At 43.1% G+C, this 18,299-nt stretch overlaps 3 long non-coding RNA genes across 3 annotated transcripts; all 3 read left to right on the plus strand.

Moving 5' to 3' along the window:
* The first annotated feature begins 213 nt into the window (after positions 1-213).
* Positions 214-2,902, plus strand: LOC134433303 (uncharacterized). The gene is made up of 5 exons (XR_010031541.1): positions 214-493; positions 1,023-1,087; positions 1,709-1,772; positions 2,462-2,537; positions 2,659-2,902. It is a non-coding gene; the product is annotated as an uncharacterized LOC134433303 (long non-coding RNA).
* Positions 2,903-3,164: 262 nt separating this feature from the next.
* Positions 3,165-4,467, plus strand: LOC134433304 (uncharacterized). The gene is made up of 2 exons (XR_010031542.1): positions 3,165-3,426; positions 4,021-4,467. It is a non-coding gene; the product is annotated as an uncharacterized LOC134433304 (long non-coding RNA).
* Positions 4,468-13,616: 9,149 nt separating this feature from the next.
* LOC134433305 (uncharacterized) lies at positions 13,617-14,601 on the plus strand. Its single transcript, XR_010031543.1, has 3 exons — positions 13,617-13,703; positions 14,093-14,250; positions 14,372-14,601. It is a non-coding gene; the product is annotated as an uncharacterized LOC134433305 (long non-coding RNA).
* Positions 14,602-18,299: the final 3,698 nt, after the last annotated feature.

Here is an 18,299-nt window from a genome sequence, read left to right on the forward strand (position 1 = left end):
CAGCCTCCGTCTGGCCGCCCGCCCGGAGCTGAGCAGCGCGGAAGGAGCGTCCGCCCGGTTCCTCGGCCGCACTCAGCGGTGCCGGGGGCGGGGGCGCTGCCGCCCGCCGATGGCGGAGGGCGAGGCAGTGCTTTGCTGCCGCGGGCCGGGAGCTGCAGGAGCCGCCCCGGGCGAGCGGCGCCGGGCGCTGCCGCGGTCCCGGTGGGGCGGCCGCCCTCGGGCTGGCGGAGGCGCCGGAGGAGCCCCCGAGCTGCAGCCGTCTCCCTCGGGCTGCTGCCGGTGCTGCGGGCGGAGGCGGCTCCGCCGCGTGTTGGGCGCTGCGAGCAGGGAGCGCTGCGGTATCGCCGGCATGACGGGGTTGCTGCCTGCGTTAGTGCTCGTGGCTCTTTGTGCCGTGACAGCGGATGGAGCGGCGCTGAGCGGTAAAGCCAGAGATGGCCGGGAGAATGCCCAGCGCAGGGAGCGGGCGGGCTGTATGCTTCGGATGGCACAGGTGCGAGCTGCAAAGTCACCCCCCCTTCCGCCCCTGCCCTCCCGAGCCCCAGGGAAAATGCTTTCCAGCATTGTCGAGCTTCTGAAAGACAAAACTTGTGATCTGACACTTGCATCCAGAAAAGGTTTCTGTCTAGATTAGCAAATGCCTCAATTGTTCTTGGTTACATCCCATGACCGGTTTTAGGCAGCGACTTTATAATGCTTTTAGGATTTTCTTGTACAATGGTGAGAAAATAGGCAGGTCTGATAGTGGTTTCACTTTTTGTTCTACTTCACGTTCCGTAAGATTCTTTTATGCAAGCACTTGTTTTAAAATTCTACTGTAAGCGTTTATGGTTCACTTTTTTTTTCTTTGCAGCACCCGTGACTTTTTTTTCCCTCTAAATCAGGAGTAAATATAGCTGAGTAAAATTACCTTGATTTTCTTCCTTCTTTTTTAACTGAATTGTTTTTATTAAAAATCCTATTTGAATATGTAGAAAAAGTGGGGATGTCTTGTAATATATCGTAGCTTTTCTTGTTTACAGGATACTCAGAAAATATGTCTCCCTTAGAGTCCCACAGAAACGTTCTCAGTGCGATCTCTATCAAGGTATGTATTTACAAGTAAGTGGTCTCTTTAGATATTGGCCTGTGAATTACCTTTTCCTGTAATACAGAGCTTGCGTTCTGTGGGTTTTATGATAAAGCTGTAAAACATGTCAAAATGGTTTTGCAAGTCTGAATCGTTGAAGGCAGCAAGAAGTGGATTTAGAGCCTGTTCTTGAGCAGACAAAGGGAAAAAGTGTGGCTTTGATGCTGAACTTGTCATTTTTCATTTGACTTGTCTTGCATTATTTAAGAGTAGAGAGAACTAGAAAAAGAGAGAAATCGAATTGGTTCTTGAGCACTCCTCAAATGCTCACCATGATCCAGTGTAGAGCCGAAGGGAAGGGTGATGGAACAGAGCTCTGTGCTTTAGAAGGAAATAAATTTAAAGCTGACCTCCGCACAGAGTCTCACTAACTTCTGTGGTTTTAAAATACAAGATAAGTTTAGGAAGTGTTGGAAGTTAGTGTTTTGGGAAAGAAATGGCAGTTCCACAGAACATTCCATTGAACAGAGGCTCTGGGAACGATTCATGTTGTAAGTGCTGTCACTGCAGTCAGTTGGTGGTTCAGCCTTGAAACGTGCACTTGGCCTTCTATAAAGCACTGTTTTGTTTGCCTTTCAGTGCTATGAGTCTTGATCAATTGGAGAAGAGCCCAAGAGAAATTTTTCATCCCTTGATATAAAAGGTAGGAAGTGACTTTTTTGGTTTGGTTCTTTTTCTTTATTATTTTCTGGAAATAAAAGTAATTAAGTATAGGTACTACTGGTTTGTTTCTTCCAGTAGCAGGTGATAATAATAGTAGTAGTACTAGTAAAAATCATAATAGAAATAATAACAATAGTAATGTAATACTACTTAAACTGTCTTTATCCATTGGACTGGCCATTTCAAATCAAAACTTCTAAACACAAATCAAACCATCATCCTTGTAGAATCTTTCACAGCAGTGGGCTAAAGATCCTGGTTTTGTTGACAGCATTTATTGGTTCTGGAAGAACAAGAGGGAAGTACAAGCCTAACTACTTCTAGCTCACAGACCCGTCCAGTGAACCCAGCTTTGTGTTTTGGTGGGCTTTTGATGACTTTGAAATCAATTGCTCATTCCAGTAAAAAAAATTCATGTTTTTTTGAACGTGACAGCAGAAATAACTTTAAGCACCAACTTAATAATAATAGATCACCAGTTTAAGTTAAAAATTCATGCTATACTATCAAAATTTAAAGGTAAATTATTATGTATTAGGTGATGGTATAAAGTGTATGTTCTAATGTGTAATGCAAAGATACATACGTACCTGAAAGTCCTTAGAGGAAACAAATTTTTATGTCTGCTGTTTGATTGTTTACCATACGATATTTGGTTTCATTTCCCAGGGATCGGTGAATTTTAACTTTGGAGTCCCCTATGCTAAGGATGCTCAGCTTACAGGTGATGAAATGTTCAGTAATGGTGAGTTTTTCACCTTCTCTTTAATTGCTATGCTGATCTGAATAAGAAAAAAAAAAAACAAAAGCAAGGGAAAAAAAAGGATGGTTTATTATCTTTTACGCTGTTATGTTTGTTTCCTCAGTATTTGCTGCAGCTCTGCTTACCCAAGCTTTGGGTTCCTTCTGTCCCACTGGGAGTTGCCCAATTTGGTTGCATCTGGTGAAATTCACCCTGAGACCTTACAGAAGCAGCTCCAACTACGTGAGAGCCATTTGCAGTTCTCTCCAGACGCCTGGAGAATGGGCGACGTTTCTGAGGATCCGGCGAGCGTGCCTCTATCAAAACTCAGTCTGTGAAGTTTCTGGGGAAAACTCTTCTGTGTCCTGAAGGGTTCAAACTCTGGTGAGGATCCAGTTATCAGGTGCTCACCTGGATGGTTCCAGCTCTTAAAGTGAACACTTGTACTCTTACCCTGTAGTTTACATCTATTGTATTTTTGTTATTTTGCAAGATTTTTTGTCTTTGCAAAATACTGTGCATTTCACTCTTTGGAACCTCTCAGATGGTTCTTTGGTGCAGCACCACCCCAGGGGACACTTGGCTGCTGTCCTGAAGGGGTTGGTGGCTAGAATTGTAAATCCTGGAGAGTTTGTGAGTCTTCTGTCCCCAGGGAGGTGTCATGCTTTGTTTACTTTTGTTCTGTTGGTTAGGCGCTGCTTCTCGTTGCAAGTATGAATTTCAAACTGCCCTGTTCTTATTTTAACTGTTTTCCTGGTTCTCTCCGCCCGGCAGGGAAAGACTCTCGTGTCCTTGTCGTCGGGCTCGGTGCTGTCCAAGAAGATACGGGGACTAAAAAAATCATAAGAAGCAAAATACGACTGCAGGGAAAAGAAGCTGGAGAGAACAGAAGGTGATATTGTTATCCTTACCCTGTATTAGAGACATCCGCTGCGCTTTGATGCTGGCAGCTGCCAGGGGCTTGTTAGCTCTTTGTAGGCAGGTGTAGGTGTTCACTTGTAGTTTTTTTCTCTGGACAAGTCAATTCAAACTTTGCTAAGCTTATATTTGCAGATTACTCTCTAGCACAGTCCAGCATGACATTTTTGAATGTTGTAAAAATACCATGTTACTTGGAAATTGCTAATGAAGAGAAGCTTTAGGGGAAGATAAGATTTCAGGGTTGGAAGTTGTGAGAAGAATTTTGTGGGGATGTTAGACTGAAGTAAAGCACACTTGAAGCTGGACTGGCACGCTGGCAGGTCCCCTATTAAACAGTAGTGCTGAGATTAGCCTGGGGGTTGCCCGTTGTTTCTGTAGAAATCAATGTTTCCTGGTCTTCAGAGGGAAGCTGCTTTGAAAAGCTGGAAGGTGCAGCATGCTGACAATCCCCGTGCTTTGGATTAAAAGTAGATTTCAGAAGGGTCCTAAGCTTTTGTCTTTTCCTAGAAGTCGATGTAATCCTATCGAGGAGTTTTTAATTCTGTGTTGCCATGTCATCAATCAGAGCCCTGTTGTACTAATCTTCATACAAGTACAAAACAACAAATCAGACCCTGTCCCAACCACTTAGAGCCCAGAACACGATTTCCTCGGGCTGCCATTTGTGTGCCATCGGTACTCACCATGGAAGGGAGCTGGGGATTGTTGCAGCTGTTGGGAACGAACTGCTTCTCGTCACACAGAAATGGAATTGGGACGACGCCTCGGCCAGCCCCTCTGTGCCATCGTCTCCTGAATCTGCAGCAGAGCAGTTCCAGTCCATCCGGGCACGTGTAATCCAGTTCCTGATGATCTGAGCACACAGAGCAGCGCTCAGCTGCTGTGGGGGGCTCAGGGAGGGCAGAGTGTGCATTGTCATCTTCCTGAACCTACAGACAAATCAAAGTGAGAAGCCACAGCGTGGAAATCAGTCACATATATGCTAAATAAAACTTGCAGATTTTTTTAAGAATTGTTGTTGCTTGTTCTTTGTTGTGCTTCAGTGCTTAGAAAACCTCCCTTTAAAATCAGTTAAATTCATCAGTTGAACCTTTGTTTGCAGACCTTCACTGAGCAGAATTCATTGCTGACTCAGTGCACGCTGTGCTGGCCTCCCGGGAGTGTGAGGAGCTCATGTGTGCTACTTTTTGCTTTAGGACGCTCTAAGGTATTTATTCCTTTTGGGATACATGATGAGAATTCCCAAGAGAGGTAGTTATAAAGTATGACATCGGGAAAAAACCTGTGTGGTTGGAATGTTGTTGCTGTCAAAAGTTAATTTTTTTTTAGCCAGTAGTTAGCTTTTTGCTTTATTTTTGTGGTATCAGTATTTTATTGTTTAAAAAATTGCTTCAAAATAACTTCTGTGGCTGGCCATCAGTACCTTGTTCAGATTTGCCTATTTGCTTGTAGCTAAAATGTTCACGTCTTGTTTATCATTCTATTTAAGAAACTGCTGCCCAGCCAACTAATAACTGAATATCTATCTGTCTGGGACATGGGGAGAGGATTTAGGTAATATCTTTGTTTCCAGAAAAGAGTTGTAGTGTAGTTTCTAAATAGAGGAGAAGAGGGTGAAGACTCTGGGCTCTGATGCCGTTGGGGCACCCCAAGGTCCCCAGGAGAGGGAGCCCCACTGGGGTGCAGGAGCAGATGTGTTCTCATGTAATATAGAATAAATTATAAATATAAATATGAAAATTATAAATATGAAAGTATTTTTTAAAATCGTTACATAAAGCAGGCTTTTTTTATTTGTCAATAGGCAGGGTTTTGATTATAAAAATTATAAATACAAATAATATGAAGGTAGAAATGTAAGTATAGGAATATATCATAAATAAATACAGATATATATATATATAAAAAGTTTAAAAACAAGAAAAAATTAGTTGTAGCAGTAGATATGATACATAAATAATAATTTAAATCCATTTCTAGAATTTTATGTATATTATATGTAATTAATAATACACTGCATCAAAAGAAACTAACTATAAATGTGCGTATAATTATACTAAGTATAAAAATATTTCAATATCGTTTGAAAGAAGGTGGTTTTTTGTATTTATTTGGCTAGAGATGGGGGTTTTATTTTGAATAAAAGAAATATTATAGAAATATAAATCTAAATATAGAAATATACAGTCAATATAGAAAGATATTTATAAAAACACGAACGAACGACGCCGCCTTCGGCCGAATGGAACGAGCTCAGCCGAACCAAGGCGAGACCGGCCGAACCTGACGGCCTCGAGCGAACCGAGGCCAGGCTTGCGAGGCTGCCTGAACCGAGCCGAGCTCAGCCGAACCGAGCCCGCTGCTCTCGTGCGCGCTAATTAGCGCGAGCGCGGTCACAGCCTAATGAGCTCCTGCGGCACGCCGCGCTCCCGATCGTGTCGGTGCGATGGCCGGGCCGCCCGCGGGACGCGGCAGCAGGAGAGCCCCGAGCCGGGCGAGTTTAACGTGAGGCGCCGCCGCTTGCCCGCTCTCAGGGAGCCGAGCGGAGTCGCGTCGAGCGCACTGAGCGGCTCCGAGTTCGGCCGAAGCGAGGCGAGCCGAGCCGCGCCGAACGTACAGAGCGGCTCCGAGTTCCGCCGAAGCGAGGCGAGCCGAGCCGCGCCGAGTGCGCTGAGCGGCTCCAAGTTCTGCCGAAGCGAGTCGAGCCGCGCCGAGCGCAGAGAGCGGCTCCGAGTTCGGCCGAAGCGCAGAGAGCAGAGCCGCGCTGAAGAGGCGAGTACAGCCGAATGCAGCCGACAATAGCCGAGTTTAGCCGAGCAGCTGTGAGCCTTGAGGTGAGCGTGCATCATTGCCGGTTTGGGATTGAGTGAAATGCACTAAGGAAACCAGCTTTGGGGAGGGAGGCAGGGAAATCCTCTCTTAACGTTTACCAATTCTTCCGTCAAACTCATCACGGCAGCACAGCGTGAAGACTGAAAGTGTAAGAAGATGTGGAGGGAAACAGAGAATCTGACAGGAGCATCGAATGCACAAGTGCACGAATTTTGCTTTTTGCTTGGATGGAAACTCAGAAGTTTTAAGGAATTTGGGAAGAAGAAGGGACATTTCAGAAGAAGAAGTTGTTGTTGTTACAGTCCTGGCAAAATCTTTTGTTCTAGCTAATAAAAGAAGTTAGTTTAAAAAACAAAAAAAAAAAAAAAAGTGGTTTTTTTTTCTTCACTGTTATATTCATTGGTGGTATATGGTGTGTTGTTTTATTTCTTGGTGTTATTAACTCTGTGTAAATTGTTTTTTGAGTGAAGCTAACTTTGGATGGGTTGTTTTGTATTTGAGGTAGGATTAATTTCAATAGGTTTCTTTCATAGACTTCTGATATGTATTACTGGGATTTTGGTTTTGTTTACTGTATGCATAAACATAGAGATTTGGTAGGGCCAGCTGGGCTGCTGGAGTTTTGGGTGTGAATTTATTAGATGGCTTTTGTTAAACACAGAATAATTATAGAAGGTAACAGCAAATTACTCAATTACCCAATTTATCCAGCTATGTAACCTTACCACAAAGTTTTATATCTTGCCAGTTTTCTGTTCTTCTGCTCCAAGTAGTTGTTGCAAAAAAGAAAGTACTGCTATTTTTCTGAAGAACTTGCTTCTCTAACAAGCCCTTTACTCCCCTTGAATCTGAGTCAGAGCTAAACAGCTGCAGCTGCTCTGAGGGCTTGGTGGGATTAGCTCCCTCCCTTTTCCTGGGTGGCATGGGAACGAGAGGCGGGCACCACCAGGGGTTATTAACCCCAGCCGTGGCTGAGGGGCTTCATACCCTGTCTGGGATGTGTTGGGGTAAGAGCTCTCCTCCCATTTCAGCGAAGAGGCTCTTTCATCTCGTCTCAGCTTGTTTTCAGCAGGTGTTGCTGGCCATCTAAAGCACAGAGGCTTGGAAGATTCTGTGAAGAAAACAGCATAGAACACAGGGAATGTTTAGGTTTGTGATTTTGGGTTTTGTGTTTAGGGGTGGTAAGGTGCCTTTGTAATTTTTGGTTTTGCTCTGGTTTTTTTTTTGGTTTTTTTTTTTTTTTTTTTTTTTTTTTTTTTTTTTTTTTAATTGAGGAGTGAGACTCCCTGAAATACCAAGCTGTGTCAAGCACAACAAATTTTCAGCAGATTCATGATGTCTTAAGAGGGATCTGCCCAGTGTCCAAGATGATGTTTGAGACTGAGGCTTCTGATGAGTTGAGGATTGTGATGGGGAGAGGGAGGGTGAGCACGTGTCCAGTTAGGAGTTATTGTGGATGGAGGGAGGTTTGCAGGCAGCAGGGTGAGAAAGGGTGTTTATTTGTTTATTTGAGGGCCCCCCCACACAAGGCTGTTCAGAAGCCTAGCAGAGGCATTCCCGTGTCTTACAGCACACAAGGTCATCCACTGCACTCACAGCAATGCCATTTAACTTTGCCTTTCTCTTACCCAGGTACCAACCCTAATGAAGGCCACAGCCTTGGAATCAGGATGAAGCTGGAGCCTGAGGGAGCCAGGCACACTCAGGAAAGGGCAAGTAGCTGCCTTGCAGGGATTTGGCCCGCATAACTCTGGACTCACACTTTGGTTTCGGTTTACTTTATTGTAGCTGACCAAGAGGCTCATAGGCGCTCACGAGGCCCTCGGAGGCAGACTCATTTCAGGTGCAACGTGGATCCACGTCACCGATCATCCAAAAGATAAGTCGGGGGCCATGGCCTGGAGATGAGTGAATAGTGGGTTGGGAGTTCTTGGGGCAGATTTAAAAATGAGCAGAGGGAAAGGCAATCTTGTCCAAGGGCCTCTTAGGACAGCTAAAGGGAGAGGCTCTACTTTTGATGGCAGCTTTCAGGTGGGCAGTGCAGAACAGCTCCGGTGTGCGTCGTGTTGTCCGGTGTGCCGTGTTCCCTAGTGTGTCTTTGGGGTCCCTTTTGCCCTCTTCCCTCGAGGCCCCCACCACAAGCATGATGTGTCGTGTTTCATGTCCCCCTGTTTGTCACGTTCTGTGTCACGGGTGTCTGCAGGTATTTGTGCCGGAGCTGTTCTGCCCTGCCGCATGGTGTGCTTCAGTAGGACAAACCATGGGGAGTTGGAATTTGTGACATGGGCTGTACTTGGGCTCTAGCTGCTCTTCCTAGATTGACATAAGGTGTTTGCAGCTTGTGAGTTACCCTGGTGGTGTTTGACATATGTTCTAGCTTTCTTTCAGGTGCAGCTGCATTCCAGGTGTGGCAGAGGGTCAGGGTTAGGAGGTGCCGGGCCTTCTTAGGAGCGCGGTGAGTAGCAGAGTGGTGGGGTTTTGGCCGATGCGGTGCCAAGGTCAGGCACTGATGTTTGGTTCTCTTTAATCTGGCTATCTGAGAGACACCAGCCCGGTGCCAGCAGGACCTTCCCAGCTGACGAGGTGGCCTTTCTATGCACCTGAGACTGACTGGCATCCCCAGATGTCTGAGAGATAAGTAGAGGGCTGTGACCCACAGAGGGGATGAAGGCATGGTGCTGGTTTGGGAATTACTGGGAGGGGTTTTTGGGTCCGATTTGGAGGTGGGGGGTGTTCATGAAGTGGCCCCTTAGGCCCCATAAAAGCCACGTCTCACTTTTGATCCCAGTGCTGAGGAGCGCAGGGCAGAGCAGTCCCGGTGTGTCTCGTGTCATGTGTCTGTTGTGCATTATGTGTTGTTTGTGTATGCAATGTCTTTTACCTTAGGGGGGCCTGTCATAAACCTTGGCATCCTTGTTAGCATCTGTGATCACTGCATTCCCTGGCCTGGCATCCAGGCCACAGAACTTTTGACTGGGGAGCTCAGACAGGCATCAGACTCTCTTCTCTCTTTGGAAGCATCCAGTCAGGTGTCTTGTCAGGTCTTGTTCTGAGCTGTACAGACAGCTGTGCCCCACCTGGATCCATTGTGGTGGATTAGGACTTGTAAGAATGTGAGGGCAGGCAGAGGATTCTGAGCATAGGATTCCTAGGCATCGATCTTTGCTGTTCTTGGAATAAATCCTTCAGTTAGCATCTTCTTCCTCCAGGGTTCTCTGAGCCTCATCAGCTGACCGTCAGTTTGAACTCAGTCATCTCCTTTTGCATTCTCTCAGTCCTTGCAGCCATTTTCCTTGCCAAGAGATTTCTGTTCCTGTTGTGTCCCTGTTGTCTGTCCTGTCCTGCCTGTCCTGTGTCACGGGTGTCAGCACACGTATGTGCCGGAGCTGCTCTGCCCTGCCGCATAGCCTGGTGCGATAGGAGAGGGCCCGGGGACTTGGAATGTGTAATGTGGGGTGTAGTTGGACTCTAGGTGGGATTTGTAGATGGACACAGGATATCTGGAGCTCCTCAGTTATCCTGCAACAGTTTGACTCTTGTCCTACCTTTTTTTTCAGATTGAGATGGATTGAATCGGTGCCAGAGGGCCCCATCCCGTTGAGGGGATTGCCCCGAGCAGGTGAGGCCCCATTTGTCTCTGCAGCAGAAGTGTGTATGGTGACTGTGTTACAGCACTGTTCTTTGTCTTTCTTTTTAGGAAGTCAATCTGGATACCAGCAGCCAAGGTGAGCAGTGGAGAGAAATGGTTCTTATTGCTCAGCTCTCAAGAACAACAATTTTTCAGCAGATGGATCATGTCGCAAGAGAGGTCTGCCCAGTGTCAAGGATGATGTTTGAGATTGAAGCTTCAGGTGAGTTGAGGGTTGTGCATGGGAGAGAGAGGGTGATCAGGTATCCATTTAGGAGTTCTTGGGAGGGGGTTTGCAGGCAGCAGGGTGAGAAAGGGTGTTTATTTGTTTATTTGAGGGCCCCCCCACACAAGGCTGTTCAGAAGCCTAGCAGAGGCATTCCCATGTCTTACAGCACACAAGGTCATCCACTGCACTCACAGCAATGCCATTTAACTTTGCCTTTCTCTTACCCAGGTGCCACCCCTAATGAAGGCCACAGCCTTGGAATCAGGATGAAGCTGGAGCCTGAGGGAGCCAGGCACACTCAGGAAAGGGCAAGTAGCTGACTTGCAGGGATTTGGCCCGCGTAACTCTGGATCACACTTTGGTTTCGGTTTACTTTATTGTAGCTGACCAAGAGGCTCCTCGGCACTCATGAGGCCCTCGGAGGCAGACTCATTTCAGGTGCAACGTGGATCCACGTCACCGATCATCCAAAAGATAAGTCGGGGGCCATGGCCTGGAGATGAGTGAATAGTGGGTTGGGAGTTCTTGGGGCAGATTTAAAAATGAGCAGAGGGAAAGGCAATCTTGTCCAAGGGCCTCTTAGGACAGCTAAAGGGAGAGGCTCTACTTTTGATGGCAGCTTTCAGGTGGGCAGTGCAGAACAGCTCCGGTGTGCGTCGTGTTGTCCGGTGTGCCGTGTTCCCTAGTGTGTCTTTGGGGTCCCTTTTGCCCTCTTCCCTCGAGGCCCTCACCACAAGCATGATGTGTCGTGTTTCACGTCCCCCTGTTTGTCACGTTCTGTGTCACGGGTGTCTGCAGGTGTTTGTGCCGGAGCTGTTCTGCCCTGCTGCATGGCGTGCTTCAGTAGGACAAACCATGGGGAGTTGGAATTTGTAATGTGGGGTGTACTTGGGCTCTAGATGGGATTTGTCGATGGACACATGATTTCTGGAGCTCTTAAGTTATCCTTCAACTGTCTGCCTCCTTTCCTAACTTTTTTTTCAGATGTACCTCCTGAGATGGCTACAGTAGTTCTGGAGGTTCCATCTTCTCAAAGGGTATAGGGTTCAAGAATTCATCTTGCAGAGAGTTATATCAAGTCCTGGCTTGTATTGTATGTACCTATCTTGACTTGTACACGTGTGTACTTACACAGCATGTAAGTGTGTCGCCTTATATGGTGTATGCTTACACCCTGTGTACACTTGCACTGTTTTCCTCAGCTTATATATTGTGTGTACTTACATTGTGCCATTTATGATCGGAGCTGCCCTGCCCTGGCACGTAGTCACAGTTAGGTAGAACATTTATCAAAATTTTACTGGTCATCTGTGTTCTATGGGATTTTGGGTACAAAATTTATCGGTCCCGAGCGGGGACAAGTCCTGGCTGTCAGATAGCCACTCATTGACCCTTCCTGTCATCTCACAGGTCCCCGAGCCTGCTGATTTCCCCAGAATCTACCATTTGACGTCAGGGAGCAGCAGCCAGAAGATGTGTTACAGCACTTTCTTCTGCGTCTCGAGTAAGGGATGCAGTGAGCGTGTAAATGGAAAGAGTGTGTGAGCGTGTGTGAGAGCATGTGACTGTGTCTGTGTCTGCTCGTCTCTGCATGTGTGAGCACATGCTGACTGGATTTAAGCTTGTGTGTGTGACTTGTGCTTTCCAGGTTTTGCAACTCATTGTTAAATTTAGAATAAAAAATCCCCAGCTGGGTTACATTGTATGTTCTGACATGGTATGTACCTATGTTGGCTTAAAACCCAGAAAAACAGACGAAGATAGGCAAGAAAAAACCCAGGAAAAAACCCCAAGATGGGTGAGAAAAAACCCAGAAAAATACCCCGATGCTGGGCAAGAAGAAACCTAGAGAAAAACCTGAAAATGGGCAAGAAAAAAAACCAGAAAAAAACAGGAAAAAACCCTGAAGGTGGGCAAGAAAAAACCCAGAAAAAAACCCAGAAGAAAATTCCAACAAGGGCAAGAAAAGACCCAGGAAACACCCAGAAAAAATCGCAACCAAAGTATAAATATAGAAATGTGTTTCAAATATATGCAGATAAATAATTTAACAATTCTTTATATAAAATATAAAATAACATAAATCAACACAATCCGTAATACTGCATATATCTTATTATAGTGTATTATAGGATATTGATATAAAATAGATTATTTATGTGTATCGTATCTTATTTATATAGTTTGTTATATATTACACCATATTGATATACTGTATGTTTTTTTAAGTAGTTTAAAATAAAGGGGGATTTTGTTTTTTATTTGGCAAAAGCAAGTGTTTTAGTATAAAAATTATGAATACAAATAATATAAAGCTAGAAATCTAAGTATAGAAATAGACAATAAATAGCTAAAAGTTAATATAAAAATTAAAAATATGTACCATATCTACTGCTACAACTTACAGATTAATTCTTTTTTAACTTATTTTTTCTTATATTATGTGAATAGGATACATATTATATATTATTATATTCACATTTATGTTTATATTTAAGCATTATATTAGTCATGCAAGCTATAAATATAAAAACAGGTCAATATAGTTTAAAAGAATAGAGCTTTTTATTTCTTTAGTTAGGATGGGATTTTTATTTTAAACAATAAAAGCATGATAGAAATGTAATTTCAAACATAGAAATATACAATCGATATAGAAAGATATTTATCAAACCAGAAAATATAAGTAAATATAAATAATAGGAACAGACAGAATATGTTATATAAATTACATGCTACATCAATGTCCACTGTAAAGATGCATGTGAAATTTTATATTTCTATTTTTCTTATTTATATTATGTAAACATGGCTTTAAATCAAGGGGGCTTGTTTGGTTCTGGTCGGGTAAGAGGCAGGTTTTTGGCATTTATTTCAGAGCAGTTTTTGGTGGGGGTCGCCCCTGTTATTTTTTGCCGCCTTCTCTGCCCGCAGCCCTGAGGCGCGCTGCGCCCCTGGCTGGGGCGGGCGGCAGTGCTGCCGCTTTGTGGGCAGAGCGCGGTACTGCAGCTCTCAGCCGCCAGGCAGCCGAGAGGCCGCCATGTTGGGAGTGGCGAGTTGCGGATGTCACGGAGTTTTTCTTGACCTTCTCAAGATGGCGGCGACAAGGGCTGGGAAGTCGAGGACCCGGCTCGGTCTAATCGGCTGCCTGCATGGAATACCGACGCCAGGGCGGCCCCAACGGCTTTTCATGTGGCATTTTTAGTGTCTAAGACACGGACTATGTGGTCAGCAGCGCTGCGGGCGTCCGTATTTAGGCGGGTTGCTGACAGGCATCTGCCTAATCGCCTATCTCTTCCGAGGGTCCTCTTTCACTCGCCAGCTTGGGAAGGGCACGTCGTGAATGTCGCGGACTTTCTTTGACCTTCTCAAGATGGCGGCGAAATGGGCGGGGAAATCGCACACCCCTGTAAATCTGCCCCCCTGTGGCCACAGAGCGGGATCGCATCCCCCGAGCCAGTGCCCTGCCCCTCGCCGCTGAGTGCCGGGGGCGGGGCAAGGACGCCGCTGCCGAGCGAGGGAAGGGCGAGGGGCGGGAGCTTGCGGTGGTCGGGCCAGGGTCTGTAAATGGCGGGGACGGGGGAAGGACATTCGGGAGTGCAAAGGGACGCGATGGCCGAGAAGAATGGCCGCGGCGGGGGGGGCCCGGCGGGACCGGTTTCGGCGGGCGGCGGAGGTGCGGTCGTAGCGCTCCGGGGCAGCGGACGGGGGCAGGCGAGCGGCATCGGAACAGGGCGGCAGCCCCCGAGCCCGCGCCCGCCCCGCTCCAGGCTCTGGGAGCGACCGCGGGCCGGACAATCCCGGCGGGGCGGCCCCGGGCAGGCGGCGGAGCGGGGCCGTGGCGCTCCCCGCCCTCGCTGCCGACAGCTTTGGAAGGTCGGGCCGGGCGCCCGTCCCGTCCCGTCCCGCCGCGTCCCGGTCTCTGTAAACTCCTCTCTGCCTTTGCAGGTCTGTGCTGGACAGTGGGAGAAAGGTCCGTGCTGGTTGCTGTGTCCTCGGTGAGCAGAGAGCTCTGACCTTGGCCGCATGGGCTGCTGAGTGCTGGAACAATGGGGATGCGCTTTTATTTATTTAGTGACCTTTACAGATTTATTCCCCTGTTTCAGGTGAGCGTGCATCATTGCCGGTTTGGGATTGAGTGAAATGCGCTGAGGAACCCAGTTCTGGGGAGGGAGGGAAATCCTCTCTTAACATTTACCAAAATCTTTTGTCAACTCATCACGGCAGGACAGCGTGAAGACTGAAAATGTAAGAAGATGTGGAGGGAAACAGAGAATCTGACAGTAGCATCGAACGTACAAGTGCACGAATTTTGCTTTTTTGCTTGGATTTAAACTCCGAAGTTGTAAGGAATTTGGGAATGAGAAGGGACCTTTCAGAAGAAGAAGGAGTTGTTGTTACAGTCCTGGCAAAAGCCTTTGTTCTAGCTAATAAAAGAAGTTAGTGAAGAAAAAAAACCACTTTTTTTTCTTTTTGTTTTTTAAACTATTATATTAATTGGTCGTATATGGTGTGTTGTTCTATTTCTTGCTGTTATTAACTCTGTGTAGATTGTTTTTTGAGTGAAGCTGACTTTGGATGGGTTGGTTTGTATTTGAGGTAGGAGTAATTTCAATAGGTTTCTTTCATAGACTTCTGATAGGTATTACTGCGATTTTGGTTTTGTTTACTGTATGTATAAACCTAGAGCTTTGGTAGGGCCAGCTGGGCTGCTGGAGTTTTGGGTGTGAATTTATTAGAGGGCTTTTGTTAAATGCAGTTTTTAATTTTTGAAATGTTTTTCAATGTAGTGGTTTTAAGGTGGTTTTTAAGAACTCGTTGTATTGTTTTATGTTGTTTGTAGTTGGTGTATGATAAGGGATGTGGTGTGACTTTTTGGACGCTATGGTTTTGGTGTTCCTAAGTTCTGATTTCTTTCTGGTTTGATAGTTTTTTTTGTTTATATTTTGTATGGTGGGGTGTTATAGGCAATATTTTTTTAATTTAGTTCGTGGTATTTTTTAGTATTTTAATAATTTAGATTTTTTATTTTCATGGTTTTAATATTTTTTTAATTTTGTCAAATAGCTTTTATAGATTATATGTTATTATTTGTGCATAAAGGTAGAGGTTTTTTTTTAGTAATGTTTAGGGTCAGTTGTACAGTTTTGAGTCTAGTGAGTTGCTTTGCTTGAATTTTTACTGGGCGTTTTTATTAGCAGCTGTGTCATTTTCAAGGTGTATTTGGGTGTTTGAGATATTGGTTTAGGAGGCAGTTTATGATGAGAATGTGCGGAGGTTTAGGGCTACTTTCAAATCCCACTATCAGTTATTTACAGTTTGGTTTATTTCAGTTTTTATTGGGGTTCAATGTTGTGGGATGTTTGTTCTGTTAGTAATAGAAATAGGTTTTATTTTGCTGTGCTGCGATGGGATGAGCTTGTGCTGCGTACTGCTGCTGACAAAGGTACAGTATTTTTATGGCTCTGATGTGACAGGTTAATGAATTTATATGGTCTAATATATAGATGAAAATAGAAATAAATATAAATTTAAAAATAAATATAACATTACAGTGGTAAAGAAATCTAGCAATCAAATAGATAAATACGTAAAACTAATTGATATATACTATGTTACAATTATATACCATATATTATATAATCTATTATATATATAAACAAAGATATATATATATAGAATGTAAATATAAAAATGTTAAAATAAATTGGAGATTTTTTGGGGTTTTTTTAGGTTATAGGCTGTTTTTTTTTTATAAATAATATAAATAGAAATAATATAAAAGTAGAAATCCAGATATCGGTATATAAATTACATATTTATATATCTATAAACATTTAATATGAATAAATATAAGTAAAAGAAATACATATTATAAAAATAATAGATCTATTATTTTTTTATTAAAAGGTATTCTCTCTAATCTATCACATCTATAAGTATAATAAATTAAATTTGTAGATGTGAATAGAATTTTAACTATTGTTTAAATAAAGGGGTGTCCTTGGTTTTTATTTGGTTATAGGCAGGAGTTTCATTTTAAATAATATAAGTATTATAAAAATGTGAATCTTTATATTCATAGTTCAGCAATTTGAAATATATAATAATTATATAAAGAGAATCTTAACTAAAATATAAATATAAGTAAGTAAAATGCAGATTTGTAATATAGAATATAAATAACATTATATGGCAATATAAATTATCAATGGGAATAAAAATATAAAAATATGTAAATATATTTTAAAGGAAAGGGAATTTTTTGGCTTTCATTTCAGTAGAGGCAGGGGTTTTATTTTAAATAACATAAGTGTTACAGAAGTAAAAATCTTGACACAGGAATATATAATCAATATATCAAAATATGTATAAAATATATAAATAAGTGCTTGGAGTAGATGTAATATAGAATATAAATTTATTTATAAATTGACATTGATAAAGATAAATGTATAAGTAAGCAATATACATTAGTATACATTGTAAATACAAATGTGAATATAAATATGAAAACATAAGGATATAGATTTAAATATCTTTTAAAAGAAAGGGTTGGGGTTTTTTTTGGTTCTTACTGGGTTAGAGGCAGGGTTTTTATTATAAATAATATGAATATGGATATTACTGTTATAAATATACAAAGAAATATCAAATATATCAATATTGAGAAATATATATCTTGATTATTTAAGTAAATATAAATATCAGGAAGAGATGTAATGGAGAATACAAATAAGAGTATACATTAGTATACATGTTAAATGTACAAGTGAATATGAACCTGAAAAAAAGATTATTAAAAAAAAATCCTGTCTCAAATTAAAGCCAAAAAGAACCCCTTTTTTTAAACTGAATTTCAATATTTTTCAAAATTCAAAGTGTTACAGAAGTAAAAATCCTAACACAAATAAATAATAAATATATGAAGATATTAATAAAAATATATAAATAAATATAAGGAATACTAACAGATGTAAAATAGAAAATAAATTTATAAAGTAATCGGACATTAAAAATGAAAAGTTAAACATTATACACACCAATATACATTGTGAATATAAATTTGGATATAAATATAATAAACATAATTTTTAAAAAAATTAAATACACATAAATTTAAGGGGTTCTTTTTGGCTTTTATATGGGTAGAGGCAGAGTAATTTTTTTAAAGAAAGTAAGTATATATTTTTGTTAGCATTTTTACTTTTGTAACACAACGTAAAAATATGTATAAAAATAAATCAATACATTTAGGTATTAGGGATAGATGTAATATAGAATATAAATTTATTTATAAATAAAATGTATAAATAGACAGTATACATCAATATACATTGTAAATAAAAAGGTGAGTATTATTATGAAAAATATTCGTAAAAATATTTAAATATTTCTTAAAAGAACTTACACGGTTTTGGTTTTTGTTTTCTTTTTTATCCTATGAGGTTAGAGGCAGGAGGGTTTTTTTTCTTCTTCCTGGTTGTTTTGCGGCATTTATTTCAGAGGAGTTTTTGGCGTGGGTCGGCCCTGTTCTTTTTTGCCGCGTTCCCTGCCTTCACCTTGTTTGAGAGTCCCAAGCACCTCCAGCAATATGCCACCAGGAACTTGGGCTGCTGACTTTTGCTTACCTGGGGAAAGGGTCAGCAGTTGTGTTCAGGAGCCTGGGGAAAGGTGTGGCCAGCTGTCTGCTGAAATTTCACCTTGCACAGGATGCCTCCCAAACCTAAGCTGCCGCCACCGCAAAGTCCGGCTGGTTTGAGGGTCCCAAATGGCTCCAGCAATCTTCCATCAGGAATCTGGGCTGCTGAGTTTTCTTCTACTGGGGAAGGGCTGGCAGTGGTGCTAAGGAGGCCATGAAGCGGCTGGCTGCCTGCTCAAATTCTGTATTGCGAAATGTGCCTCCCACACCCCAGCTGGCACAAGCGGCAACTCCAGGTGCTTTTGCCTCGGCACCTCTCTCCAGCCATCTGCCATCAGGAATCTGACAAGCTGAGTTACGCTTTGCTGTGTAATGGGCAGCATTGGTGTCCAGGGCCCATACTGACCTGCTTTGTGCTGAATTTCTGCATTGCACAGGACGCCTCCGAGACCCAAACTGCCACCTCAGCTGAGTCGAGCTTCTTTGAGAGTCCCAAGCGCCACCAGCAATGTG

The sequence above is a fragment of the Melospiza melodia genome, unplaced genomic scaffold, assembly GCF_035770615.1.
Source record: "Melospiza melodia melodia isolate bMelMel2 unplaced genomic scaffold, bMelMel2.pri scaffold_179, whole genome shotgun sequence".
Classification (NCBI taxonomy): domain Eukaryota; kingdom Metazoa; phylum Chordata; class Aves; order Passeriformes; family Passerellidae; genus Melospiza; species Melospiza melodia.